The sequence below is a fragment of the Genypterus blacodes genome, unplaced genomic scaffold (genome assembly GCF_046128005.1).
Source record: "Genypterus blacodes isolate CSIRO-AG114 ecotype Tasmania unplaced genomic scaffold, CSIRO-AGI_Gbla_v1 ptg000039l_1, whole genome shotgun sequence".
Taxonomy (NCBI): domain Eukaryota; kingdom Metazoa; phylum Chordata; class Actinopteri; order Ophidiiformes; family Ophidiidae; genus Genypterus; species Genypterus blacodes.
The window spans coordinates 7,987,818-8,010,084 of NW_027466852.1; the positions used below are offsets into that span (position 1 = coordinate 7,987,818).

Genomic DNA, 22,267 nt, shown 5'->3' on the forward strand with positions numbered 1-22,267 from the left:
ACCTGGTCCTCCTCCCTCATGTTTCACTCCCTCTGTCAACACCCAATGTCCCTCAGGAGAATAAAGTTGTATCTTATCTTATCTTATATGAAAGCATACATTCAGAAAATGAGTATTGCACATGGGCATAATATGAGATGATTGAATGCACATGAGGAGTGAAGTACACGAGCCACTGTGTGACAATGATGATGATGAGGATGAAAGTGAGCGTCAGAGATGTAAGTGGTCCCTCTGTATGTTCTATGTGATGATTATCAGTTTCATTAGGTAAGACTTCATTATCCAGAATTGTGTGTTTCTGATAAAGGCATCATGTAAATTGTGATATACATGAACTTGAGTGTAGTCATGTGTACACGGTGACTTGAACTGGGTCTGTCTCACCTATAAAGAGCCTCTGTGTGGCTGCCTTCCACGTTTGCGGCCATACCACTCTGAAACCGCCCAATCTCGTCTGATCTCGTAAGCTAAGCAGCGTCGGGCCAGGTTAGTACTTGGATGGGAGACCGCCTGGGAATACCCGGTGCAGTAAGCATTTTGGCCCTCTGAGCAGCAGGCCTCACCTGGTCCGCCTCCCTCATGTTTCACTCCCTCTGTGAACACGCAATTTCTCTCGGGAGAACAAAGTTGTATCTTATCTTATCTGAAATGTTAGTGTTCTTCTGATGAAGGCATCATGTAAATTGTGATATACATGAACTTGAGTGTAGTCATGTGTACACGGTGACTTGAACTGGGTCTGTCTCACCTATAAAGAGCCTCTGTGTGGCTGCTCTCCTCGTTTACGGCCATACCACTCTGAACACGCCCGATCTCGTCTGATCTCGGAAGCTAAGCAGCGTCGGGCCAGGTTAGTACTTGGATGGGAGACCGCCTGGGAATACCCGGTGCCGTAAGCATTTTGGCCGTCTGAGCAGAAGGCCTCACCTGGTCCTCCTCCCTCATGTTTCACTCCCTCTGTGAACACGCAATTTCCCTCGGGAGAATAAAGTTGTATCTTATCTTATCTGAAATGTTAGTGTTCTTCTGAAGAAGGCATCATGTAAATTGTGATAGACATGAACTTGAGTGTAGTCATGCGTACACGGTGACTTGAACTGGGTCTGTCTCACCTATAAACAGCCTCTGTGTGGCTCCTCTCCTCGTTTACGGCCATACCACTCTGAACACGCCTGATCTCGTCTGATCTCGGAAGCTAAGCAGCATCGGGCCAGGTTAGTACTTGGATTGGAGACCGCCTGGGAATACCCGGTGCAGTAAGCATTTTGGCCCTCTGAGCAGCAGGCCTCACCTGGTCCTCCTCCCTCATGTTTCACACCCTCTGTCAACACCCAATGTCCCTCAGGAGAATAAAGTTGTATCTTATCTTATCTTATATGAAAGCATACATTCAGAAAATGAGTATTGCACATGGGCATAATATGAGATGATTGAATGCACATGAGGAGTGAAGTACACGAGCCACTGTGTGACGATGATGATGATGATGATGATGATGATGAGGATAAAAGTGAGCGCCAGAGATGTAAGTGGTCCCTCTGTATGTTCTATGTGATGATTATCAGTTTCATTAGGTAAGACTTCATTATCCAGAAATGTGTGTTTCTGATAAAGGCATCATGTAAATTGTGATATACATGAACTTGAGTGTAGTCATGTGTACACGGTGACTTGAACTGGGTCTGTCTCACCTATAAAGAGCCTCTGTGTGGCTGCTCTCCTCGTTTACGGCCATGCCACTCTGAACACGCCCGATCTCGTCTGATCTCGGAAGCTAAGCAGCGTCGGGCCAGGTTAGTACTTGGATGGGAGACCGCCTGGGAATACCCGGTGCAGTAAGCGTTTTGGCCCTCTGAGCAGCAGGCCTCACCTGGTCCTCCTCCCTCATGTTTCACTCCCTCTGTGAACACGCAATTTCCCTCGGGAGAACAAAGTTGTATCTTATCTTATCTGAAATGTTAGTGTTCTTCTGATGAAGGCATCATGTAAATTGTGATATACATGAACTTGAGTGTAGTCATGTGTACACGGTGACTTGAACTGGGTCTGTCTCACCTATAAAGAGCCTCTGTGTGGCTGCTCTCCTCGTTTACGGCCAGACCACTCTGAACACGCCCGATCTCGTCTGATCTCGGAAGCTAATCAGCGTCGGGCCAGGTTAGTACTTGGATGGGAGACCGCCTGGGAATAACCGGTGCCGTAAGCATTTTGGCCCTCTGAGCAGCAGGCCTCACCTGGTCCTCCTCCCTCATGTTTCACTCCCTCTGTCAACACCATATGTCCCTCATGAGAATAAAGTTGTATCTTATCTTATCTTATATGAAAGCATACATTCAGAAAATGAGAATGGCACATGGGCATAATATGAGATGATTGAATGCACATGAGGAGTGAAGTACACGAGCCACTGTGTGACAATGATGATGATGAGGATGAAAGTGAGCGTCAGAGATGTAAGTGGTCCCTCTGTATGTTCTATGTGATGATTATCAGTTTCATTAGGTAAGACTTCATTATCCAGAAATGTGTGTTTCTGATAAAGGCATCATGTAAATTGTGATATACATGAACTTGAGTGTAGTCATGTGTACACGGTGACTTGAACTGGGTCTGTCTCACCTATAAAGAGCCTCTGTGTGGCTGCTCTCCTCGTTTACGGCCATACCACTCTGAACACGCCCGATCTCGTCTGATCTCGGAAGCTAAGCAGCGTCGGGCCAAGTTAGTACTTGGATGGGAGACCGCCTGGGAATACCCGGTGCAGTAAGCGTTTTGGCCCTCTGAGCAGCAGGCCTCACCTGGTCCTCCTCCCTCATGTTTCACTCCCTCTGTGAACACGCAATTTCCCTCGGGAGAACAAAGTTGTATCTTATCTTATCTGAAATGTTAGTGTTCTTCTGATGAAGGCATCATGTAAATTGTGATATACATGAACTTGAGTGTAGTCATGTGTACACGGTGACTTGAACTGGGTCTGTCTCACCTATAAAGAGCCTCTGTGTGGCTGCTCTCCTCGTTTACGGCCATACCACTCTGAACACGCCCGATCTCGTCTGATCTCGGAAGCTAATCAGCGTCGGGCCAGGTTAGTACTTGGATGGGAGACCGCCTGGGAATAACCGGTGCCGTACGCATTTTGGCCCTCTGAGCAGCAGGCCTCACCTGGTCCTCCTCCCTCATGTTTCACTCCCTCTGTCAACACCATATGTCCCTCAGGAGAATAAAGTTGTATCTTATCTTATCTTATATGAAAGCATACATTCAGAAAATGAGTATTGCACATGGGCATAATATGAGATGATTGAATGCACATGAGGAGTGAAGTACACGAGCCACTGTGTGACGATGATGATGATGATGATGATGATGATGAGGATGAAAGTGAGCGAAAGAGATGTAAGTGGTCCCTCTGTATGTTCTATGTGATGATTATCAGTTTCAATAGGTAAGACTTCATTTTCCAGAAATGTGTGTTTCTGATAAAGGCATCATGTAAATTGTGATATACATGAACTTGAGTGTAGTCATGTGTACACGGTGACTTGAACTGGGTCTGTCTCACCTATAAAGAGCCTCTGTGTGGCTGCTCTCTTCGTTTACGGCCATACCACTCTGAACATGCCCGATCTCGTCTGATCTCGGAAGCTAATCAGCGTCGGGCCAGGTTAGTACTTGAATGGGGGACCGCCTGGGAATACCCGGTGCCGTAAGCATTTTGGCCCTCTGAGCAGCAGGCCTCACCTGGTCCTCCTCCCTCATGTTTCACTCCCTCTGTCAACACGCAATTTCCCTCGGGAGAATAAAGTTGTATCTTATCTTATCTGAAATGTTAGTGTTCTTCTGATGAAGGCATCATGTAAATTGTGATATACATGAACTTGAGTGTAGTCATGCGTACACGGTGACTTGAACTGGGTCTGTCTCACCTATAAAGAGCCTCTGTGTGGCTCCTCTCCTCGTTTACGGCCAGACCACTCTGAACACGCCCGATCTCGTCTGATCTCGGAAGCTAAGCAGCGTCGGGCCAGGTTAGTACTTGGATGGGAGACCGCCTGGGAATACCCGGTACCGTAAGCATTTTGGCCGTCTGAGCAGCAGGCCTCACCTGGTCCTCCTCCCTCATGTTTCACTCCCTCTGTGAACACGCAATTTCCCTCGGGAGAACAAAGTTGTATCTTATCTTATCTGAAATGTTAGTGTTCTTCTGATGAAGGCATCATGTAAATTGTGATATACATGAACTTGAGTGTAGTCATGCGTACACGGTGACTTGAACTGGGTCTGTCTCACCTATAAAGAGCCTCTGTGTGGCTCCTCTCCTCGTTTACGGCCAGACCACTCTGAACACGCCCGATCTCGTCTGATCTCGGAAGCTAAGCAGCGTCGGGCCAGGTTAGTACTTGGATGGGAGACCGCCTGGGAATACCCGGTGCCGTAAGCATTTTGGCCGTCTGAGCAGCGGGCCTCACCTGGTCCTCCTCCCTCATGTTTCACTCCCTCTGTCAACACCCAATGTCCCTCAGGTGAATAAAGTTGTATCTTATCTTATCTTATATGAAAGCATACATTCAGAAAATGAGTATTGCACATGGGCATAATATGAGATGATTGAATGCACATGAGGAGTGAAGTACACGAGCCACTGTGTGACGATGATGATGATGATGATGATGATGATGAGGATAAAAGTGAGCGCCAGAGATGTAAGTGGTCCCTCTGTATGTTCTATGTGATGATTATCAGTTTCATTAGGTAAGACTTCATTATCCAGAAATGTGTGTTTCTGATAAAGGCATCATGTAAATTGTGATATACATGAACTTGAGTGTAGTCATGTGTACACGGTGACTTGAACTGGGTCTGTCTCACCTATAAAGAGCCTCTGTGTGGCTTCTCTCCTCGTTTACGTCCATACCACTCTGAACACGCCCGATCTCGTCTGATCTCGGAAGCTAATCAGCGTCGGGCCAGGTTAGTACTTGGATGGGAGACCGCCTGGGAATACCCGGTGCCGTAAGCATTTTGGCCCTCTGAGCAGCAGGCCTCACCTGGTCCTCCTCCCTCATGTTTCACTCCCTCTGTCAACACGCAATTTCCCTCGGGAGAATAAAGTTGTATCTTATCTTATCTGAAATGTGTGTTTATGATGAAGGCATCATGTAAATTGTGATATACATGAACTTGAGTGTAGTCATGTGTACACGGTGACTTGAACTGGGTCTGTCTCACCTATAAAGAGCCTCTGTGTGGCTGCTCTCCTCGTTTACGGCCATACCACTCTGAACACGCCCGATCTCGTCTGATCTCGGAAGCTAATCAGCGTCGGGCCAGGTTAGTACTTGGATGGGAGACCGCCTGGGAATACCCGGTGCCGTAAGCATTTTGGCCCTCTGAGCAGCAGGCCTCACCTGGTCCTCCTCCCTCATGTTTCACTCCCTCTGTGAACACGCAATTTCCCTCGGGAGAACAAAGTTGTATCTTATCTTATCTGAAATGTTAGTGTTCTTCTGATGAAGGCATCATGTAAATTGTGATATACATGAACTTGAGTGTAGTCATGTGTACATGGTGACTTGAACTGGGTCTGTCTCACCTATAAAGAGCCTCTGTGTGGCTCCTCTCCTCGTTTACGGCCAGACCACTCTGAACACGCCCGATCTCGTCTGATCTCGGAAGCTAAGCAGCGTCGGGCCAGGTTAGTACTTGGATGGGAGACCGCCTGGGAATACCCGGTGCCGTAAGCATTTTGGCCGTCTGAGCAGCAGGCCTCACCTGGTCCTCCTCCCTCATGTTTCACTCCCTCTGTCAACACCCAATGTCCCTCAGGAGAATAAAGTTGTATCTTATCTTATCTTATATGAAAGCATACATTCAGAAAATGAGTATTGCACATGGGCATAATATGAGATGATTGAATGCACATGAGGAGTGAAGTACACGAGCCACTGTGTGACGATGATGATGATGATGATGATGAGGATAAAAGTGAGCGCCAGAGATGTAAGTGGTCCCTCTGTATGTTCTATGTGATGATTATCAGTTTCATTAGGTAAGACTTCATTATCCAGAAATGTGTTTATGTTGTTTATGTTTTTCTCGTTCACGTGTCAGAACTATTATTTTTTCATTGCTCCTTTTTCCAGAAATGTGTGTTTCTGATGAAGGCATCATGTAAATTGTGATATACATGAACTTGAGTGTAGTCATGTGTACACGGTGACTTGAACTGGGTCTGTCTCACCTATAAAGAGCCTCTGTGTGGCTTCTCTCCTCGTTTACGTCCATACCACTCTGAACACGCCCGATCTCGTCTGATCTCGGAAGCTAATCAGCGTCGGGCCAGGTTAGTACTTGGATGGGAGACCGCCTGGGAATACCCGGTGCCGTAAGCATTTTGGCCGTCTGAGCAGCAGGCCTCACCTGGTCCTCCTCCCTCATGTTTCACTCCCTCTGTGAACACGCAATTTCCCTCGGGAGAATAAAGTTGTATCTTATCTTATCTGAAATGTTAGTGTTCTTCTGATGAAGGCATCATGTAAATTGTGATATACATGAACTTGAGTGTAGTCATGCATACACGGTGAATTGAACTGGGTCTGTCTCACTTATAAAGAGCCTCTGTGTGGCTGCTCTCCTCGTTTACGGCCAGACCACTCTGAACACGCCCGATCTCGTCTGATCTCGGAAGCTAAGCAGCGTCGGGCCAGGTTAGTACTTGGATGGGAGACCGCCTGGGAATACCCGGTGCCGTAAGCATTTTGGCCCTCTGAGCAGCAGGCCTCACCTGGTCCTCCTCCCTCATGTTTCACTCCCTCTGTCAACACCCAATGTCCCTCAGGAAAATAAAGTTGTATCTTATCTTATCTTATATGAAAGCATACATTCAGAAAATGAGTATTGCACATGGGCATAATATGAGATGATTGAATGCACATGAGGAGTGAAGTACACGAGCCACTGTGTGACGATGATGATGATGATAATGATGATGATGAGGATGAAAGTGAGCGCCAGAGATGTAAGTGGTCCCTCTGTATGTTCTATGTGATGATTATCAGTTTCATTAGGTAAGACTTCATTATCCAGAAATGTGTGTTTCTGATAAAGGCATCATGTAAATTGTGATATACATGAACTTGAGTGTAGTCATGTGTACACGGTGACTTGAACTGGGTCTGTCTCACCTATAAAGAGCCTCTGTGTGGCTGCTCTCCTCGTTTACGGCCATTCCACTCTGAACACGCCCAATCTCGTCTGATCTCGGAAGCTAATCAGCGTCGGGCCAGGTTAGTACTTGGATGGGAGACCGCCTGGGAATACCCGGTGCCGTAAGCATTTTGGCCCTCTGAGCAGCAGGCCTCACCTGGTCCTCCTCCCTCATGTTTCACTCCCTCTGTCAACACGCAATTTCCCTCGGGAGAATAAAGTTGTATCTTATCTTATCTGAAATGTTAGTGTTCTTCTGATGAAGGCAACATGTAAATTGTGATATACATGAACTTGAGTGTAGTCATGTGTACAAAGTCACTTGAACTGGGTCTGTCTCACCTATAAAGAGCCTCTGTATGGCTGCTCTCCTCGTTTACGGCCATACCACTCTGAAAACGCCCGATCTCGTCTGATCTCGGAAGCTAAGCAGCGTCGGGCCAGGTTAGTACTTGGATTGGAGACCGCCTGGGAATACCCGGTGCAGTAAGCATTTTGGCCCTCTGAGCAGCAGGCCTCACCTGGTCCTCCTCCCTCATGTTTCAATCCCTCTGTCAACACCCAATGTCCCTCAGGAGAATAAAGTTGTATCTTATCTTATCTTATATGAAATCATACATTCAGAAAATGAGTATTGCACATGGGCATAATATGAGATGATTGAATGCACATGAGGAGTGAAGTACACGAGCCACTGTGTGACAATGATGATGATGAGGATGAAAGTGAGCGTCAGACATGTAAGTGGTCCCTCTGTATGTTCTATGTGATGATTATCAGTTTCATTAGGTAAGACTTCATTATCCAGAAATGTGTGTTTCTGATAAAGGCATCATGTAAATTGTGATATACATGAACTTGAGTGTAGTCATGTGTACACGGTGACTTGAACTGGGTCTGTCTCACCTATAAAGAGCCTCTGTGTGGCTGCTCTCCTCGTTTACGGCCATACCACTCTGAACACGCCCAATCTCGTCTGATCTCGGAAGCTAATCAGCGTCGGGCCAGGTTAGTACTTGGATGGGAGACCGCCTGGGAATACCCGGTGCCGTAAGCATTTTGGCCCTCTGAGCAGCAGGCCTCACCTGGTCCTCCTCCCTCATGTTTCACTCCCTCTGTCAACACGCAATTTCCCACCGGAGAATAAAGTTGTATCTTATCTTATCTGAAATGTTAGTGTTCTTCTGATGAAGGCAACATGTAAATTGTGATATACATGAACTTGAGTGTAGTCATGTGTACAAAGTGACTTGAACTGGGTCTGTCTCACCTATAAAGAGCCTCTGTATGGCTGCTCTCCTCGTTTACGGCCATACCACTCTGAACACGCCCGATCTCGTCTGATCTCGGAAGCTAAGCAGCGTCGGGCCAGGTTAGTACTTGGATTGGAGACCGCCTGGGAATACCCGGTGCAGTAAGCATTTTGGCCCTCTGAGCAGCAGGCCTCACGTGGTCCTCCTCCCTCATGTTTCACTCCCTCTGTCAACACCCAATGTCCCTCAGGAGAATAAAGTTGTATCTTATCTTATCTTATATGAAATCATACATTCAGAAAATGAGTATTGCACATGGGCATAATATGAGATGATTGAATGCACATGAGGAGTGAAGTACACGAGCCACTGTGTGACAATGATGATGATGAGGATGAAAGTGAGCGTCAGAGATGTAAGTGGTCCCTCTGTATGTTCTATGTGATGATTATCAGTTTCATTAGGTAAGACTTCATTATCCAGAAATGTGTGTTTCTGATAAAGGCATCATGTAAATTGTGATATACATGAACTTGAGTGTAGTCATGCGTAAACAGTGACTTGAACTGGGTCTGTCTCACCTATAAAGAGCCTCTGTGTGGCTGCTCTCCTCGTTTACGGCCATACCACTCTGAACACGCCCGATCTCGTCTGATCTCGGAAGCTAAGCAGTGTCGGGCCAGGTTAGTACTTGGATGGGAGACCACCTGGGAGTACCCGGTGCAGTAAGCATTTTGGCCCTCTGAGCAGCAGGCCTCACCTGGTCCTCCTCCCTCATGTTTCACTCCCTCTGTCAACACCCAATGTCCCTCAGGAAAATAAAGTTGTATCTTATCTTATCTTATATGAAAGCATACATTCAGAAAATAAGTATTGCACATGGGCATAATATGAGATGATTGAATGCACATGAGGAGTGAAGTACACGAGCCACTGTGTGACGATGATGATGATGATGATGATGATGATGAGGATGAAAGTGAGCGCCAGAGATGTAAGTGGTCCCTTTGTATGTTCTATGTGATGATTATCAGTTTCATTAGGTAAGACTTCATTATCCAGAAATGTGTGTTTCTGATGAAGGCATCTTGTAAATTGTGATATACATGAACTTGAGTGTAGTCATGTGTACACAGTGACTTGAACTGGGTCTGTCTCACCTATAAAGAGCCTCTGTGTGGCTCCTCTCCTCGTTTACGGCCAGACCACTCTGAACACGCCCGATCTCGTCTGATCTCGGAAGCTAAGCAGCGTCGGGCCAGGTTAGTACTTGGATGGGAGACCGCCTGGGAATACCCGGTGCAGTAAGCATTTTGGCCCTCTGAGCAGCAGGCCTCACCTGGTCCTCCTCCCTCATGTTTCACTCCCTCTGTGAACACGCAATTTCCCTCGGGAGGATAAAGTTGTATCTTATCTTATCTGAAATGTTAGTGTTCTTCTCATGAAGGCATCATGTAAATTGTGATATACATGAACTTGAGTGTAGTCATGCGTAAACAGTGACTTGAACTGGGTCTGTCTCACCTATAAAGAGCCTCTGTGTGGCTGCTCTCCTCGTTTACGGCCATACCACTCTGAACACGCCCGATCTCGTCTGATCTCGGAAGCTAAGCAGTGTCGGGCCAGGTTAGTACTTGGATGGGAGACCGCCTGGGAATACCCGGTGCAGTAAGCATTTTGGCCCTCTGAGCAGCAGGCCTCACCTGGTCCTCCTCCCTCATGTTTCACTCCCTCTGTGAACACACTATTTCCCTCGGGAGAACAAAGTTGTATCTTATCTTATCTGAAATGTTACTGTTCTTCTGATGAAGGCATCATGTAAATTGTGATATACATGAACTTGAGTGTAGTCATGTGTACACGGTGACTTGAACTGGGTCTGTCTCTCCTAAAAAGAGCCTCTGTGTGGCTGCTCTCCTCGTTTACAACCATACCACTCTGAACACGCCCGATCTCGTCTGATCTCGGAAGCTAAGCAGCGTTGGGCCAGGTTAGTACTTGGATGGGAGACCGCCTGGGAATACCCGGTGCCGTAAGCATTTTGGCCCTCTGAGCAGCAGGCCTCACCTGGTCCTTCTCCCTCATGTTTCACTCCCTCTGTGAACACACAATTTCCCTCGGGAGAATAAAGTTGTATCTTATCTTATCTGAAATGTTAGTGTTCTTCTGATGAAGGCATCATGTAAATTGTGATATACATGAACTTGAGTGTAGTCATGTGTACACGGTGACTTGAACTGGGTCTGTCTCACTTATAAAGAGCCTCTGTGTGGCTGCTCTCCTCGTTTATGGCCATACCACTCTGAACACGCCTGATCTCGTCTGATCTCGGAAGCTAAGCAGCGTCGGGCCAGCTAAGTACTTGGATGGGAGACTGCCTGGGAATACCTGGTGCAGTAAGCATTTTGGCCCTCTGAGCAGCAGGCCTCACCTGGTCCTCCTCCCTCATGTTTCACTCCCTCTGTGAACACGCAATTTCCCTCGGGAGAACAAAGTTGTATCTTATGTTATCTTATATGAAATCATACATTCAGAAAATGAGTATTGCACATGGGCATAATATGAGATGATTGAATGCACATGAGGAGTGAAGTACACGAGCCACTGTGTGACAATGATGATGATGAGGATGAAAGTGAGCGCCAGAGATGTAAGTGGTCCCTCTGTATGTTCTATTTGATGATTATCAGTTTCATTAGGTAAGACTTCATTATCCAGAAATGTGTGTTTCTGATAAAGGCATCATGTAAATTGTGATATACATGAACTTGAGTGTAGTCATGTGTACACGGTGACTTGAACTGGGTCTGTCTCACCTATAAAGAGCCTCTGTGTGGCTTCTCTCCTCGTTTACGTCCATACCACTCTGAACACGCCCGATCTCGTCTGATCTCGGAAGCTTATCAGCGTCGGGCCAGGTAAGTACTTGGATGGGAGACCGCCTGGGAATACCCGGTGCCGTAAGCATTTTGGCCCTCTGAGCAGCAGGCCTCACCTGGTCCTCCTCCCTCATGTTTCACTCCCTCTGTCAACACGCAATTTCCCTCGGGAGAATGAAGTTGTATCTTATCTTATCTGAAATGTTAGTGTTCTTCTGATGAAGGCATCATGTAAATTGTGATATACATGAACTTGAGTGTAGTCATGCGTACACGGTGACTTGAACTGGGTCTGTCTCACCTATAAAGAGCCTTTGTGTGGATGCTCTCTTCGTTTACGGCCATACCACTCTGAACACGCCCAATCTCGTCTGATCTCTGAAGCTAATCAGCGTCGGGCCAGGTTAGTCCTTGGATGGGAGACCGCCTGGGAATACCCGGTGCCGTAAGCATTTTGGCCCTCTGAGCAGCAGGCCTCACCTGGTCCTCCTCCCTCATGTTTCACTCCCTCTGTCAACACGCAATTGCCCTCGGGAGAATAAAGTTGTATCTTATCTTATCTGAAAGCTAGTGTTCTTCTGATGAAGGCATCATGTAAATTGTGATATACATGAACTTGAGTGTAGTCATGTGTACACGGTGACTTGAACTTGGTCTGTCTCACCTATAAAGAGCCTCTGTGTGGCTGCTCTCCTCGTTTACGTCCATAAGACTCTGAACATGCCCGATCTCGTCTGATCTCAGAAGCTTATCAGCGTCGGGCCAGGTTAGTACTTGGATGGGAGACCGCCTGGGAATACCCGGTGCCGTAAGCATTTTGGCCCTCTGAGCAGCAGGCCTCACCTGGTCCTCCTCCCTCATGTTTCACTCCCTCTGTCAACACGCAATTTCCCTCGGGAGAATAAAGTTGTATCTTATCTTATCTGGAATGTGTGCTTATGATGAAGGCATCATGTCAATTGTGATATACATGAACTTGAGTGTAGTCATGTGTACACGGTGACTTGAACTGGGTCTGTCTCAGCTATAAAGAGCCTCTGAGTGGCTGCTTTCCTCGTTTAAGGCCAAACCACTCTGAACACGCCCAATCTCGTCTGATCTCGGACGCTAAGCAGCGTCGGGCCAGATTAGTACTTGGATCGGAGACCGCCTGGGAATACCCGGTGCAGTAAGCATTTTGGACCTCTGAGCAGCAGGCCTCACCTGGTCCTCCTCCCTCATGTTTCACTCCCTCTGTCAACACCCAATGTCCCTCGGGAGAATAAAGTTGTATCTTATCTTATCTTATATGAAATTATACATTCAGAAAACGAGTATTGCACATTGGCATAATATGAGATGATTGAATGCACATGAGGAGTGAAGTACACGAGCCACTCTGTGACAATGATGATGATGAGGATGAAAGTGAGCGTCAGATATGTAAGTGGTCCCTCTGTATGTTCTATGTGATGATTATCAGTTTCATTAGGTAAGCCTTCATTATCCAGAAATGTGTGTTTCTGATAAAGGCATCATGTAAATTGTGATATACATGAACTTGAGTGTAGTCATGTGTACACGGTGACTTGAACTGGGTCTGTCTCACCTATAAAGAGCCTCTGTGTGGCTGCTCTCCTCGTTTACGGCCATACCACTCTGAACACGCCCGATCTCGTCTGATCTCGGAAGCTAAGCAGCGTCGGGCCAAGTTAGTACTTGGATGGTAGACCGCCTGGGAATACCCGGTGCAGTAAGCATTTTGGCCCTCTGAGCAGCAGGCCTCACCTGGTCCTCCTCCCTCATGTTTCACTCCCTCTGTGAACACGCAATTTCCCTCGGGAGAATAAAGTTGTATCTTATCTTATCTGAAATGTTAGTGTTCTTCTGATGAAGGCATCATGTAAATTGTGATATACATGAACTTGAGTCTAGTCATGTGTTCACGGTGACTTGAACTTGGTTTGTCTCACCTATAAAGAGCCTATGTGTGGCTGCTCTCCTTGTTTACGGCCATACCGCTCTGAACATGCCTGATCTCGTCTGATCTCGGAAGCTAAGCAGCGTCGGGCCAGGTTAGTACTTGGATGGGAGACCGCCTGGGAATACCCGGTGCCGTAAGCATTTCGGCCCTCTGAGCAGCAGGCCTCACCTGGTCCTCCTCCCTCATGTTTCACTCCCTCTGTCAACACCCAATGTCCCTCAGGAGAATAAAGTTGTATCTTATCTTATCTTATATGAAAGCATACATTCAGAAAATGAGTATTGCACATGGGCATAATATGAGATGATTGAATGCACATGAGGAGTGAAGTACACGAGCCACTGTGTGACGATGATGATGATGATGATGATGATGATGAGGATGAAAGTGAGCGCCAGAGATGTAAGTGGTCCCTCTGTATGTTCTATGTGATGATTATCAGTGTCATTAGGTAAGACTTCATTATCCAGAAATGTGTGTTTCTGATGAAGGCATCATGTAAATTGTGATATACATGAACTTGAGTGTAGTCATGTGTACACGGTGACTTGAACTGGGTCTGTCTCACCTAAAAAGTGCCTCTGTGTGGCTGCTCTCCTCGTTTACGGCCATACCACTCTGAACACGTCCGATCTCGTCTGATCTCGGAAGCTAAGCAGCGTCGGGCCAGGTTAGTACTTGGATGGGAGACCGCCTGGGAATACCCGGTGCCGTAAGCATTTTGGCCCTCTGAGTAGCAGGCCTCACCTGGTCCTCCTCCCTCATGTTTCACTCCCTCTGTCAACACCCAATGTCCCTCAGGAGAATAAAGTTGTATCTTATCTTATCTTATATGAAAGCATACATTCAGAAAATGAGTATTGCACATGGGCATAATATGAGATGATTGAATGCACATGAGGAGTGAAGTACACGAGCCACTGTGTGACGATGATGATGATGATGATGATGATGATGAGGATGAAAGTGAGGGCCAGAGATGTAAGTGGTCCCTCTGTATGTTCTATGTGATGATTATCAGTTTCATTAGGTAAGACTTCATTATCCAGAAATGTGTGTTTCTGATAAAGGCATCATGTAAATTGTGATATACATGAACTTGAGTGTAGTCATGTGTACACGGTGACTTGAACTGGGTCTGTCTCACCTAAAAAGAGCCTTTGTGTGGCTGCTCTCCTCGTTTACGGCTATACCACTCTGAACACGCCGGATCTCGTCTGATCTCGGAAGCTAAGCAGTGTCGGGCCAGGTTAGTACTTGGATGGGAGACCTCCTGGGAATACCCGGTGCAGTACGCATTTTGGCCCTCTGAGCAGCAGGCCTCACCTGGTCCTCCTCCCTCATGTTTCACTCCCTCTGTGAACACGCAATTTCCCTCGGGAGAAGTAAGTTGTATCTTATCTTATCTGAAATGTTACTGTTCTTCTGATGAAGGCATCATGTAAATTGTGATATACATGAACTTGAGTGTAGTCATGCGTACACGGTGACTTGAACTGGGTCTGTCTCACCTATAAAGAGCCTCTGTGTGGCTCCTCTCCTCGTTTGCGGCCATACCACTCTGAACACGCCTGATTGTCTGATCTCGGAAGCTAAGCAGCGTCGGTCCAGGTTAGTACTTGGATGGGAGACCGCCTGGGAATACCCGGTGCCGTAAGCATTTTGGCCCTCTGAGCAGCAGGCCTCACCTGGTCCTCCTCTCTCATGTTTCACTCCCTCTGTCAACACCCAATGTCCCTCGGGAGAATAAAGTTGTATCTTATCTTATCTTATATGAAAGCATACATTCAGAAAATGAGTATTGCACATGGGCATAATATGAGATGATTGAATGCACATGAGGAGTGAAGTACACGAGCCACTGTGTGACAATGATGATGATGATGAAGATGAAAGTGAGCATCAGAGATGTTAGTGGTCCCTCTTTATGTTCTATGTGATGATTATCAGTTTCATTAGGTAAGACTTCATTATCCAGAAATGTGTGTTTCTGATAAAGGCATCATGTAAATTGTGATATACATGAACTTGAGTGTAGTCATGTGTACACGGTGACTTGAACTGGGTCTGTCTCACCTATAAAGGGCCTCTGTGTGGCTGCTCTCCTCGTTTACGGCCATACCACTCTGAACACGCCCGATCTCGTCTGATCTCGGAAGCTAATCAGCGTCGGGCCAGGTTAGTACTTGGATGGGAGACCGCCTGGGAATACCTGGTGCCGTAAGCATTTTGGCCCTCTGAGCAGCAGGCCTCACCTGGTCCTCCTCCCTCATGTTTCACTCCCTCTGTGAACACGCAATTTCCCTCGGGAGAACAAAGTTGTATCTTATCTTATCTGAAATGTTAGTGTTCTTCTGATGAAGGCATCATGTAAATTGTGATATACATGAACTTGAGTGTAGTCATGCGTACACGGTGACTTGAACTGGGTCTGTCTCACCTATAAAGAGCCTCTGTGTGGATGCTCTCCTCGTTTACGGCCATACCACTCTGAACACGCCTTATCTCGTCTGATCTCGGAAGCTAAGCAGCGTCGGGCCAGGTTAGTACTTGGATGGGAGACCGCCTGGGAATACCCGGTGCCGTAAGCATTTTGGCCCTCTGAGCAGCAGGCCTCACCTGGTCCTCCTCCCTCATGTTTCACTCCCTCTGTCAACACCCAATGTCCCTCAGGAAAATAAAGTTGTATCTTATCTTATCTTATATGAGAGCATACATTCAGAAAATGAGTATTGCACATGGGCGAATATGAGATGATTGAATGCACATGAGGAGTGAAGTACACAAGCCACTGTGTGACGATGATGATGATGATGATGATGATGATGAGGATGAAAGTGAGCGCCAGAGATGTAAGTGGTCCCTCTGTATGTTCTATGTGATGATTATCAGTTTCATTAGGTAAGACTTCATTATCCAGAAATGTGTGTTTTTGATGAAGGCATCATGTAAATTGTGATATACATGAACTTGAGTGTAGTCATGTGTACACGGTGACTTGAACTGGGTCTGTCTCACCTATAAAGAGCCTCTGTGTGGCTTCTCTCCTCGTTTACGTCCATACCACTCTGAACACGCCCGATCTCGTCTGATCTCGGAAGCTAATCAGCGTCGGGCCAGGTTAGTACTTGGATGGGAGACCGCCTGGGAATACCCGGTGCCGTAAGCAATTTGGCCCTCTGAGCTGCAGGCCTCACCTGGTCCTCCTCCCTCATGTTTCACTCCCTCTGTGAACACGCAATTTCCCTCGGGAGAATAAAGTTGCATCTTATCTTATCTGAAATGTGTGTTTTTGATGAAGGCATCATGTCAATTGTGATATACATGAACTTGAGTGTAGTCATGTGTACAAAGTGACTTGAACTGGGTCTGTCTCACCTATAAAGAGCCTCTGTGTGGCTGCTCTCCTCGTTTACGGCCATACCACTCTGAACACGCCCGATCTCGTCTGATCTCGGAAGCTAAGCAGCGTCGGGCCAGGTTAGTACTTGGATTGGAGACCGCCTGGGAATACCCGGTGCAGTAAGCATTTTGGCCCTCTGAGCAGCAGGCCTCACCTGGTCCTCCTCCCTCATGTTTCACTCCCTCTGTCAACACCCAATGTCCCTCAGGAGAATAAAGTTGTATCTTATCTTATCTTATATGAAAGCATACATTCAGAAAATGAGTATTGCACATGGGCATAATATGAGATGATTGAATGCACATGAGGAGTGAAGTACACGAGCCACTGTGTGACGATGATGATGATGATGATGATGAGGATAAAAGTGAGCGCCAGAGATGTAAGTGGTCCCTCTGTATGTTCTATGTGATGATTATCAGTTTCATTAGGTAAGACTTCATTATCCAGAAATGTGTGTTTCTGATGAAGGCATCATGTAAATTGTGATATACATGAACTTGAGTGTAGTCATGTGTACACGGTGACTTGAACTGGGTCTGTCTCACCTATAAAGAGCCTCTGTGTGGCTTCTCTCCTCGTTTGCGTCCATACCACTCTGAACACGCCCGATCTCGTCTGATCTTGGAAGCCAATCAGCGTCGGGCCAGGTTAGTACTTGGATGGGAGACCGCCTGGGAATACCCGGTGCCGTAAGCATTTTGGCCCTCTGAGCAGCAGGCCTCACCTGGTCCTCCTCCCTCATGTTTCACTCCCTCTGTCAACACCCAATGTCCCTCAGCATAATAAAGTTGTATCTTATCTTATCTTATATGAAAGCATACATTCAGAAAATGAGTATTGCACATGGGCATAATATGAGATGATTGAATGCACATGAGGAGTGAAGTACACGAGCCACTGTGTGATGATGATGATGATGATGATCATGATGATGAGGATGAAAGTGAGCGCCAGAGATGTAAGTGGTCCCTCTGTATGTTCTATGTGATGATTATCAGTTTCATTAGGTAAGACTTCATTATCCAGAAATGTGTGTTTCTGATGAAGGCATCATGTAAATTGTGATATACATGAACTTGAGTGTAGTCATGTGTACACGGTGACTTGAACTGGGTCTGTCTCACCTATAAAGAGCCTCTGTGTGGCTTCTCTCCTCGTTTACGTCCATACCACTCTGAACACGCCCGATCTCGTCTGATCTCGGAAGCTAATCAGCGTCGGGCCAGGTTAGTACTTGGATGGGAGACCGCCTGGGAATACCCGGTGCCGTAAGCATTTTGGCCCTCTGAGCTGCAGGCCTCACCTGGTCCTCCTCCCTCATGTTTCACTCCCTCTGTCAACACGCAATTTCCCTCGGGAGAATAAAGTTGTATCTTATCTTATCTGAAATGTGTGTTTATGATGAAGGCATCATGTAAATTGTGATATACATGAACTTGAGTGTAGTCATGTGTACAAAGTGACTTGAACTGGGTCTGTCTCACCTATAAAGAGCCTCTGTGTGGCTGCTCTCCTCGTTTACGGCCATACCACTCTGAACACGCCCGATCTCGTCTGATCTCGGAAGCTAAGCAGCGTCGGGCCAGGTGAGTACTTGGATTGGAGACCGCCTGGGAATACCCGGTGCAGTAATCATTTTGGCCCTCTGAGCAGCAGGCCTCACCTGGTCCTCCTCCCTCATGTTTCACTCCCTCTGTCAACACCCAATGTCCCTCAGGAGAATAAAGTTGTATCTTATCTTATCTTGTATGAAATCATACATTCAGAAAATGAGTATTGCACATGGGCATAATATGAGATGATTGAATGCACATGAGGAGTGAAGTACACGAGCCACTGTGTGACAATGATGATGATGAGGATGAAAGTGAGCGTCAGACATGTAAGTGGTCCCTCTGTATGTTCTATGTGATGATTATCAGTTTCATTAGGTAAGACTTCATTATCCAGAAATGTGTGTTTCTGATGAAGGCATCATGTAAATTGTGATATACATGAACTTGAGTGTAGTCATGTGTACACGGTGACTTGAACTGGGTCTGTCTCACCTATAAAGAGCCTCTGTGTGGCTGCTCTCCACGTTTACGGCCAGACCACTCTGAACACGCCCGATCTCGTCTGATCTCGGAAGCTAAGCAGCGTCGGGCCAGGTTAGTACTTGGATGGGAGACCGCCTGGGAATACCCGGTGCCGTACGCATTTTGGCCGTCTGAGCAGCAGGCCTCACCTGGTCCTCCTCCCTCATGTTTCACTCCCTCTGTGAACACGCAATTTCCCTCGGGAGAACAAAGTTGTATCTTATCTTATCTGAAATGTTAGTGTTCTTCTGATGAAGGCATCATGTAAATTGTGATATACATGAACTTGAGTGTAGTCATGCGTACACGGTGACTTGAACTGGGTCTGTCTCACCTATAAAGAGCCTCTGTGTGACTCCTCTCCTCGTTTACGGCCAAACCACTCTGAACACGCCCGATCTCGTCTGATCTCGGAAGCTAAGCAGCGTCGGGCCAGGTTAGTACTTGGATGGGAGACCGCCTGGGAATACCCGGTGCCGTAAGCATTTTGGCCGTCTGAGCAGCAGGCCTCACCTGGTCCTCCTCCCTCATGTTTCACTCCCTCTGTCAACACCCAATGTCCCTCAGGAGAATAAAGTTGTATCTTATCTTATCTTATATGAAAGCATACATTCAGAAAATGAGTATTGCACATGGGCATAATATGAGATGATTGAATGCACATGAGGAGTGAAGTACACGAGCCACTGTGTGACAATGATGATGATGAGGATGAAAGTGAGCGTCAGAGATGTAAGTGGACCCTCTGTATGTTCTATGTGATGATTATCAGTTTCATTAGGTAAGATCTCATTATCCAGAAATGTGTGTTTCTGATAAAGGCATCATGTAAATTGTGATATACATGAACTTGAGTGTAGTCATGTGTACACGGTGACTTGAACTGGGTCTGTCTCACCTATAAAGAGCCTCTGTGTGGCTGCTCTCCTCGTTTACGGCCAAACCACTCTGAACACGCCCGATCTCGTCTGATCTCGGAAGCTAAGCAGCGTCGGGCCAGGTTAGTACTTGGATGGGAGACCGCCTGGGAATACCCGGTGCCGTAAGCATTTTGGCCGTCTGAGCAGCAGGCCTCACCTGGTCCTCCTCCCTCATGTTTCACTCCCTCTGTCAACACCCAATGTCCCTCAGGAGAATAAAGTTGTATCTTATCTTATCTTATATGAAAGCATACATTCAGAAAATGAGTATTGCACATGGGCATAATATGAGATGATTGAATGCACATGAGGAGTGAAGTACACGAGCCACTGTGTGACGATGATGATGATGATGATGATGATGATGAGGATGAAAGTGAGCGCCAGAGATGTAAGTGGTCCCTCTGTATGTTCTATGTGATGATTATCAGTTTCATTAGGTAAGACTTCATTATCCAGAAATGTGTGTTTTTGATGAAGGCATCATGTAAATTGTGATATACATGAACTTGAGTGTAGTCATGTGTACACGGTGACTTGAACTGGGTCTGTCTCACCTATAAAGAGCCTCTGTGTGGCTTCTCTCCTCGTTTACGTCCATACCACTCTGAACACGCCCGATCTCGTCTGATCTCGGAAGCTAATCAGCGTCGGGCCAGGTTAGTACTTGGATGGGAGACCGCCTGGGAATACCCGGTGCCGTAAGCATTTTGGCCCTCTGAGCTGCAGGCCTCACCTGGTCCTCCTCCCTCATGTTTCACACCCTCTGTCAACACGCAATTTCCCTCGGGAGAATAAAGTTGCATCTTATCTTATCTGAAATGTGTGTTTTTGATGAAGGCATCATGTCAATTGTGATATACATGAACTTGAGTGTAGTCATGTGTACAAAGTGACTTGAACTGGGTCTGTCTCACCTATAAAGAGCCTCTGTGTGGCTGCTCTCCTCGTTTACGGCCATACCACTCTGAACACGCCCGATCTCGTCTGATCTCGGAAGCTAAGCAGCGTCGGGCCAGGTTAGTACTTGGATTGGAGACCGCCTGGGAATACCCGGTGCAGTAAGCATTTTGGCCCTCTGAGCAGCAGGCCTCACCTGGTCCTCCTCCCTCATGTTTCACTCCCTCTGTCAACACCCAATGTCCCTCAGGAAAATAAAGTTGTATCTTATCTTATCTTATATGAAAGCATACATTCAGAAAATGAGTATTGCACGTGGTCATAATATGAGAAGATTGAATGCACATGAGAAGTGAAGAACATGAGCCACTGTGTGACAATAATGATGATGAGGATAAAAGTGAGCGTCAGAGATGTAAGTGGTCCCTCTGTATGTTCTATGTGATGATTATCAGTTTCATTAGGTAAGACTTCATTATCCAGAAATGTGTGTTTCTGATGAAGGCATCATGTAAATTGTGATATACATGAACTTGAGTGTAGTCATGTGTACACAGTGACTTGAACTGGGTCTGTCTCACCTATAAAGAGCCTCTGTGTGGCTGCTCTCCTCGTTTACGGCCAGACCACTCTGAACGCGCCTGATCTCGTCTGATCTCGGAAGCTAAGCAGCGTCGGGTCTGGTTAGTACTTGGATGGGAGACCGCCTGGGAATACCCGGTGCAGTAAGCATTTTGGCCCTCTGAGCAGCAGGCCTCACCTGGTCCTCCTCCCTCATGTTTCACTCCCTCTGTGAACACGCAATTTCCCTCGGGAGGATAAAGTTGTATCTTATCTTATCTGAAATGTTAGTGTTCTTCTCATGAAGGCATCATGTAAATTGTGATATACATGAACTTGAGTGTAGTCATGCGTACACGGTGACTTGAACTGGGTCTGTCTCACCTATAAAGAGCCTCTGTGTGGCTGCTCTCCTCGTTTACGGCCATACCACTCTGAACACGCCCGATCTCGTCTGATCTCGGAAGCTAAGCAGTGTCGGGCCAGGTTAGTACTTGGATGGGAGACCACCTGGGAGTACCCGGTGCAGTAAGCATTTTGGCCCTCTGAGCAGCAGGCCTCACCTGGTCCTCCTCCCTCATGTTTCACTCCCTCTGTGAACACGCTATTTCCCTCGGGAGAACAAAGTTGTATCTTATCTTATCTGAAATGTTAGTGTTCTTCTGATGAAGGCATCATGTAAATTGTGATATACATGAACTTGAGTGTAGTCATGCGTACACGGTGACTTGAACTTGGTCTGTCTCACCTATAAAGAGCCTCTGTGTGGCTCCTCTCCTCGTTTACGGCCAGACCACTCTGAACACGCCCGATCTCGTCTGATCTCGGAAGCTACCAGCGTCGGGCCAGGTTAGTACTTGGATGGTAGACCGCCTGGGAATACCCTGTGCAGTAAGCATTTTGGCCCTCTGAGCAGCAGGCCTCACCTGGTCCTCCTCCCTCATGTTTCACTCCCTCTGTGAACACGCAATTTCCCTCGGGAGAACAAAGTTGTATCTTATCTTATCTGAAATGTTAGTGTTCTTCTGATGAAGGCATCATGTAAATTGTGATATACATGAACTTGAGTGTAGTCATGTGTACACGGTGACTTGAACT

The 22,267-nt window shown here is 46.8% G+C and overlaps 36 non-coding genes and 12 pseudogenes across 36 annotated transcripts; all 48 read left to right on the forward strand.

Moving 5' to 3' along the window:
• The first annotated feature begins 419 nt into the window (after positions 1 to 419).
• On the forward strand, positions 420 to 538 carry LOC142998173 (5S ribosomal RNA; annotated as a pseudogene).
• Positions 539 to 783: 245 nt separating this feature from the next.
• LOC142998684 (5S ribosomal RNA) lies at positions 784 to 902 on the forward strand. Its single transcript, XR_012962983.1, has one exon. It is a non-coding gene; the product is annotated as a 5S ribosomal RNA (ribosomal RNA).
• A 245-nt stretch (positions 903 to 1,147) lies between these two features.
• LOC142998184 (5S ribosomal RNA) lies at positions 1,148 to 1,266 on the forward strand (annotated as a pseudogene).
• A 460-nt stretch (positions 1,267 to 1,726) lies between these two features.
• On the forward strand, positions 1,727 to 1,845 carry LOC142997531 (5S ribosomal RNA). Its single transcript, XR_012962253.1, has one exon. It is a non-coding gene; the product is annotated as a 5S ribosomal RNA (ribosomal RNA).
• A 245-nt stretch (positions 1,846 to 2,090) lies between these two features.
• On the forward strand, positions 2,091 to 2,209 carry LOC142997631 (5S ribosomal RNA). Its single transcript, XR_012962347.1, has one exon. It is a non-coding gene; the product is annotated as a 5S ribosomal RNA (ribosomal RNA).
• A 445-nt stretch (positions 2,210 to 2,654) lies between these two features.
• Positions 2,655 to 2,773, forward strand: LOC142997685 (5S ribosomal RNA). The gene has a single exon (XR_012962399.1). It is a non-coding gene; the product is annotated as a 5S ribosomal RNA (ribosomal RNA).
• A 245-nt stretch (positions 2,774 to 3,018) lies between these two features.
• LOC142997660 (5S ribosomal RNA) lies at positions 3,019 to 3,137 on the forward strand. The gene has a single exon (XR_012962375.1). It is a non-coding gene; the product is annotated as a 5S ribosomal RNA (ribosomal RNA).
• Positions 3,138 to 3,597: 460 nt separating this feature from the next.
• On the forward strand, positions 3,598 to 3,716 carry LOC142997436 (5S ribosomal RNA). The gene has a single exon (XR_012962162.1). It is a non-coding gene; the product is annotated as a 5S ribosomal RNA (ribosomal RNA).
• Positions 3,717 to 3,961: 245 nt separating this feature from the next.
• On the forward strand, positions 3,962 to 4,080 carry LOC142997315 (5S ribosomal RNA). Its single transcript, XR_012962046.1, has one exon. It is a non-coding gene; the product is annotated as a 5S ribosomal RNA (ribosomal RNA).
• Positions 4,081 to 4,325: 245 nt separating this feature from the next.
• On the forward strand, positions 4,326 to 4,444 carry LOC142998942 (5S ribosomal RNA). The gene has a single exon (XR_012963227.1). It is a non-coding gene; the product is annotated as a 5S ribosomal RNA (ribosomal RNA).
• Positions 4,445 to 4,904: 460 nt separating this feature from the next.
• LOC142997455 (5S ribosomal RNA) lies at positions 4,905 to 5,023 on the forward strand. The gene has a single exon (XR_012962179.1). It is a non-coding gene; the product is annotated as a 5S ribosomal RNA (ribosomal RNA).
• A 241-nt stretch (positions 5,024 to 5,264) lies between these two features.
• Positions 5,265 to 5,383, forward strand: LOC142998889 (5S ribosomal RNA). Its single transcript, XR_012963176.1, has one exon. It is a non-coding gene; the product is annotated as a 5S ribosomal RNA (ribosomal RNA).
• Positions 5,384 to 5,628: 245 nt separating this feature from the next.
• LOC142998944 (5S ribosomal RNA) lies at positions 5,629 to 5,747 on the forward strand. Its single transcript, XR_012963229.1, has one exon. It is a non-coding gene; the product is annotated as a 5S ribosomal RNA (ribosomal RNA).
• A 529-nt stretch (positions 5,748 to 6,276) lies between these two features.
• Positions 6,277 to 6,395, forward strand: LOC142997456 (5S ribosomal RNA). The gene has a single exon (XR_012962180.1). It is a non-coding gene; the product is annotated as a 5S ribosomal RNA (ribosomal RNA).
• A 245-nt stretch (positions 6,396 to 6,640) lies between these two features.
• LOC142998945 (5S ribosomal RNA) lies at positions 6,641 to 6,759 on the forward strand. Its single transcript, XR_012963230.1, has one exon. It is a non-coding gene; the product is annotated as a 5S ribosomal RNA (ribosomal RNA).
• Positions 6,760 to 7,219: 460 nt separating this feature from the next.
• Positions 7,220 to 7,338, forward strand: LOC142997792 (5S ribosomal RNA). Its single transcript, XR_012962500.1, has one exon. It is a non-coding gene; the product is annotated as a 5S ribosomal RNA (ribosomal RNA).
• A 245-nt stretch (positions 7,339 to 7,583) lies between these two features.
• Positions 7,584 to 7,702, forward strand: LOC142997692 (5S ribosomal RNA). Its single transcript, XR_012962406.1, has one exon. It is a non-coding gene; the product is annotated as a 5S ribosomal RNA (ribosomal RNA).
• Positions 7,703 to 8,147: 445 nt separating this feature from the next.
• Positions 8,148 to 8,266, forward strand: LOC142997559 (5S ribosomal RNA). Its single transcript, XR_012962279.1, has one exon. It is a non-coding gene; the product is annotated as a 5S ribosomal RNA (ribosomal RNA).
• A 245-nt stretch (positions 8,267 to 8,511) lies between these two features.
• LOC142997802 (5S ribosomal RNA) lies at positions 8,512 to 8,630 on the forward strand. The gene has a single exon (XR_012962510.1). It is a non-coding gene; the product is annotated as a 5S ribosomal RNA (ribosomal RNA).
• Positions 8,631 to 9,075: 445 nt separating this feature from the next.
• On the forward strand, positions 9,076 to 9,194 carry LOC142997208 (5S ribosomal RNA). The gene has a single exon (XR_012961942.1). It is a non-coding gene; the product is annotated as a 5S ribosomal RNA (ribosomal RNA).
• Positions 9,195 to 9,654: 460 nt separating this feature from the next.
• LOC142997535 (5S ribosomal RNA) lies at positions 9,655 to 9,773 on the forward strand. Its single transcript, XR_012962257.1, has one exon. It is a non-coding gene; the product is annotated as a 5S ribosomal RNA (ribosomal RNA).
• Positions 9,774 to 10,018: 245 nt separating this feature from the next.
• LOC142997094 (5S ribosomal RNA) lies at positions 10,019 to 10,137 on the forward strand. The gene has a single exon (XR_012961832.1). It is a non-coding gene; the product is annotated as a 5S ribosomal RNA (ribosomal RNA).
• Positions 10,138 to 10,382: 245 nt separating this feature from the next.
• LOC142997405 (5S ribosomal RNA) lies at positions 10,383 to 10,501 on the forward strand. Its single transcript, XR_012962131.1, has one exon. It is a non-coding gene; the product is annotated as a 5S ribosomal RNA (ribosomal RNA).
• A 245-nt stretch (positions 10,502 to 10,746) lies between these two features.
• On the forward strand, positions 10,747 to 10,865 carry LOC142998122 (5S ribosomal RNA; annotated as a pseudogene).
• A 445-nt stretch (positions 10,866 to 11,310) lies between these two features.
• Positions 11,311 to 11,429, forward strand: LOC142998015 (5S ribosomal RNA; annotated as a pseudogene).
• Positions 11,430 to 11,674: 245 nt separating this feature from the next.
• Positions 11,675 to 11,793, forward strand: LOC142998185 (5S ribosomal RNA; annotated as a pseudogene).
• A 244-nt stretch (positions 11,794 to 12,037) lies between these two features.
• On the forward strand, positions 12,038 to 12,156 carry LOC142998390 (5S ribosomal RNA; annotated as a pseudogene).
• A 241-nt stretch (positions 12,157 to 12,397) lies between these two features.
• LOC142998384 (5S ribosomal RNA) lies at positions 12,398 to 12,516 on the forward strand (annotated as a pseudogene).
• A 445-nt stretch (positions 12,517 to 12,961) lies between these two features.
• On the forward strand, positions 12,962 to 13,080 carry LOC142997878 (5S ribosomal RNA). The gene has a single exon (XR_012962584.1). It is a non-coding gene; the product is annotated as a 5S ribosomal RNA (ribosomal RNA).
• Positions 13,081 to 13,325: 245 nt separating this feature from the next.
• Positions 13,326 to 13,444, forward strand: LOC142997203 (5S ribosomal RNA). The gene has a single exon (XR_012961937.1). It is a non-coding gene; the product is annotated as a 5S ribosomal RNA (ribosomal RNA).
• Positions 13,445 to 13,904: 460 nt separating this feature from the next.
• On the forward strand, positions 13,905 to 14,023 carry LOC142997072 (5S ribosomal RNA). Its single transcript, XR_012961811.1, has one exon. It is a non-coding gene; the product is annotated as a 5S ribosomal RNA (ribosomal RNA).
• Positions 14,024 to 14,483: 460 nt separating this feature from the next.
• On the forward strand, positions 14,484 to 14,602 carry LOC142997973 (5S ribosomal RNA). The gene has a single exon (XR_012962675.1). It is a non-coding gene; the product is annotated as a 5S ribosomal RNA (ribosomal RNA).
• A 245-nt stretch (positions 14,603 to 14,847) lies between these two features.
• On the forward strand, positions 14,848 to 14,964 carry LOC142998258 (5S ribosomal RNA; annotated as a pseudogene).
• Positions 14,965 to 15,412: 448 nt separating this feature from the next.
• Positions 15,413 to 15,531, forward strand: LOC142998781 (5S ribosomal RNA). The gene has a single exon (XR_012963075.1). It is a non-coding gene; the product is annotated as a 5S ribosomal RNA (ribosomal RNA).
• A 245-nt stretch (positions 15,532 to 15,776) lies between these two features.
• On the forward strand, positions 15,777 to 15,895 carry LOC142997632 (5S ribosomal RNA). The gene has a single exon (XR_012962348.1). It is a non-coding gene; the product is annotated as a 5S ribosomal RNA (ribosomal RNA).
• Positions 15,896 to 16,354: 459 nt separating this feature from the next.
• LOC142997457 (5S ribosomal RNA) lies at positions 16,355 to 16,473 on the forward strand. The gene has a single exon (XR_012962181.1). It is a non-coding gene; the product is annotated as a 5S ribosomal RNA (ribosomal RNA).
• A 241-nt stretch (positions 16,474 to 16,714) lies between these two features.
• On the forward strand, positions 16,715 to 16,833 carry LOC142997803 (5S ribosomal RNA). The gene has a single exon (XR_012962511.1). It is a non-coding gene; the product is annotated as a 5S ribosomal RNA (ribosomal RNA).
• A 454-nt stretch (positions 16,834 to 17,287) lies between these two features.
• On the forward strand, positions 17,288 to 17,406 carry LOC142998087 (5S ribosomal RNA; annotated as a pseudogene).
• A 460-nt stretch (positions 17,407 to 17,866) lies between these two features.
• On the forward strand, positions 17,867 to 17,985 carry LOC142997458 (5S ribosomal RNA). Its single transcript, XR_012962182.1, has one exon. It is a non-coding gene; the product is annotated as a 5S ribosomal RNA (ribosomal RNA).
• A 241-nt stretch (positions 17,986 to 18,226) lies between these two features.
• On the forward strand, positions 18,227 to 18,345 carry LOC142998067 (5S ribosomal RNA; annotated as a pseudogene).
• A 445-nt stretch (positions 18,346 to 18,790) lies between these two features.
• Positions 18,791 to 18,909, forward strand: LOC142997386 (5S ribosomal RNA). Its single transcript, XR_012962113.1, has one exon. It is a non-coding gene; the product is annotated as a 5S ribosomal RNA (ribosomal RNA).
• Positions 18,910 to 19,154: 245 nt separating this feature from the next.
• On the forward strand, positions 19,155 to 19,273 carry LOC142998840 (5S ribosomal RNA). Its single transcript, XR_012963129.1, has one exon. It is a non-coding gene; the product is annotated as a 5S ribosomal RNA (ribosomal RNA).
• A 445-nt stretch (positions 19,274 to 19,718) lies between these two features.
• LOC142998841 (5S ribosomal RNA) lies at positions 19,719 to 19,837 on the forward strand. The gene has a single exon (XR_012963130.1). It is a non-coding gene; the product is annotated as a 5S ribosomal RNA (ribosomal RNA).
• Positions 19,838 to 20,297: 460 nt separating this feature from the next.
• On the forward strand, positions 20,298 to 20,416 carry LOC142997459 (5S ribosomal RNA). Its single transcript, XR_012962183.1, has one exon. It is a non-coding gene; the product is annotated as a 5S ribosomal RNA (ribosomal RNA).
• A 241-nt stretch (positions 20,417 to 20,657) lies between these two features.
• Positions 20,658 to 20,776, forward strand: LOC142997804 (5S ribosomal RNA). Its single transcript, XR_012962512.1, has one exon. It is a non-coding gene; the product is annotated as a 5S ribosomal RNA (ribosomal RNA).
• Positions 20,777 to 21,221: 445 nt separating this feature from the next.
• LOC142998003 (5S ribosomal RNA) lies at positions 21,222 to 21,340 on the forward strand (annotated as a pseudogene).
• A 245-nt stretch (positions 21,341 to 21,585) lies between these two features.
• Positions 21,586 to 21,704, forward strand: LOC142997209 (5S ribosomal RNA). The gene has a single exon (XR_012961943.1). It is a non-coding gene; the product is annotated as a 5S ribosomal RNA (ribosomal RNA).
• Positions 21,705 to 21,949: 245 nt separating this feature from the next.
• On the forward strand, positions 21,950 to 22,067 carry LOC142998375 (5S ribosomal RNA; annotated as a pseudogene).
• Positions 22,068 to 22,267: the final 200 nt, after the last annotated feature.